Consider the following 2,520-nt stretch of genomic DNA (forward strand, 5'->3'; position numbering starts at 1 on the left):
TTAATGAGAAAAGTGATTGCCAATAACGCTCTCGAAGCCATCATTGACCACGTTAAGAGTCACGTTAACTAAGTTAACGTGAACTCTAACGTGGAGAGGGGAAGTTGAGCCAACGTTAGTGACACTTAACATTGTCACTAACATTGGCAAATGCTCATAAGTGGCCACGTTAGAGTCCACGTTAACTTAGTTAACGTGGCCTCTAACGTTAAAAGGGGGAAGAAACGCCAACGTTAGTGACATTCAACATTGTCACTAACATTGGCCTAAGGAGAAACATACCACGTTAACTCCCATGTTAACTTGGTTAACGTGGGAGCTAACGTAAAAAGCAAGAGTGGTCGACAACGTTAGTGACACCCAACATTGTCACTAACGTTGGAAGCAACCACACAACCCCCCAAGGAGACACGTTAACTTCCACGTTAACTTAGTTAACGTGGAAGCTAACGTTGATGAGTGAAAGAAACGCCAACGTTAGTGACATTCAACATTGTCACTAACGTTGAGGATAGCTAAGCATGGCCACGTTAGAAGCCACATTAACCTAGTTAACGTGGACTCTAACGTGAGACATAGGGGCACCTTGGAACGTTAGTGACAATGTTGAGTGTCACTAACGTTCTCGAAGGATGGCAAGCCCACGTTAAAGAGCCACGTTAACTAAGTTAACGTGGGCTCTAACATGGGAACAAAGGGGGCTTTTCAAAGTTATTGGGAATGTTAAGTCTCAATAACGTGTGCGAAGGACTTAGAGGCAACGTTAGTGGCAACGTTTATGCCACTAAACGTTGAAGTTAACGTGGCTTTTACTTAGGAACGTTAGTGAGAAAGTTGATTGTCACTAACGTTCTCGAACTCATATTTTCACTAAACGTTAACACCCCTAACGTCCTGAGCTAAAGTCTCTGCCCACTTCACACTTTCTCTCTGCAAGTAAAGCCAAGCCCAAATGAAGAAGAGAACTGCTTCAAACTCAAGATCCAAAGGCCCAAGACTTGAAGAGCCAACTAGAAGCTGAGAAAAGTAGTATATATAGGAGTAGCTTTGAATTGTTTAAAAAAAAAGTCCTGGAAAGTTGGAAAAGAGAACTACTCTCTCTATTTTACCTTCTCTGCATTTTCTGGTTTTATGATGTATTCTCCATCTTTGTTTTCATTTTCTAGAGCTATGAACAACTAAACCCATTTCATTGGGTTAGGGAGCTCTGTTGTAATTTGATCGATCAATACTAATTTTCATTATTCTTCTTCTATCTTTTCTCTTGATTTTACTTGAAAGCTTTCGATCTTCATCCAATTGGGTAGTTATCTTGGAAAAGAAGCTATTCAAACTTAGATCTCTTCTGAACCTTGAAAGAGGAATGAAGAGATCAAGCTAGAAATGCTTTCTCATGCTCGACCAAATTAGGTTTGGATGGGTATGTGACTATAACCCGCTCAATACTTGATTTGGGAAATGCATGTGGTATAATCAGTGACCTTACTTCATCTCTTCTCATGAGCAATTGACCAAGGAATTGGCTATTGATCAAGATTTGAGAGATTGAATTTGTAATTCAATCAATTAAGATTGCCAAGGAGATCAATGAGTGCATTGATTGAGGAAGAGATGAAAATGAACTTGATCCGGAGAATTGCAACATCTCCTAAGCCCAATGAACTCCCCATCTCTGATCTTACCCATTCTCTTTAATTTCTGCCATTTACTTTTATGAGCAAATTCCTCATTCCCATTTACAATTCTGCAATTTAATTTCAGTCATTTACTTCCAGTCCTTTAATTCTAGCATTTACTTTTCTGTTATTTACATTCCTGCCATTTTATTTTCTGTAATTCTCAACCCAAATTCTGGATTTGCTCAACTAGAACATTCTTCTAATTAAAGTTGCTTGATCAATCAATCCCTATAGCATTCGACCTCACTCTATTGTGAGTTTTTACTTGACGACAAATTCGGTACATTTGCCGAAGGAAATTTGTTGAGAGACAGTTTCCACCCGCATCAATAAAATAAGCATATTAATCACATTTTCATAAAATATAGTTCAAACTCAATATTAATTATTCAAATTAAATGATATAACTTTTTATTATTTTTCTATCACCAAAACTTTAATTTCAAGTTATAAAATAACTAATTATAATAAAAATTGTACATACATATTAATTAACTTAAACTTAAAGTATTTATAAATATGAATCTAATTATTTCTAATAAAATAATTTCTAAGAGTTCAAGTTAATAACATAATTCATTCAAAATAGAATTTATTTAAATTAAATTATACAATTCTTCTTATTTTTCAATTATCAAAATTATAATTTCAATTATACCAAATATCTAATAAAGATTATATAAAAATTCTAATTAATTTAAACTTCAATTATCATGAAACTCCATTTAATTACCTTTAGTAAAATAAATTTCTTAAAATAAAATTATCAACAGATAAAATAAATCACAAATAACTAATTATTTGATTTTCAAAAACTAGGGTTGTTACAATTACTAATTTA

Source organism: Arachis ipaensis, chromosome B2 (assembly GCF_059453495.1).
Source record: "Arachis ipaensis isolate K30076 ecotype BB chromosome B2, ASM5945349v1, whole genome shotgun sequence".
In the NCBI taxonomy this organism is placed as follows: domain Eukaryota; kingdom Viridiplantae; phylum Streptophyta; class Magnoliopsida; order Fabales; family Fabaceae; genus Arachis; species Arachis ipaensis.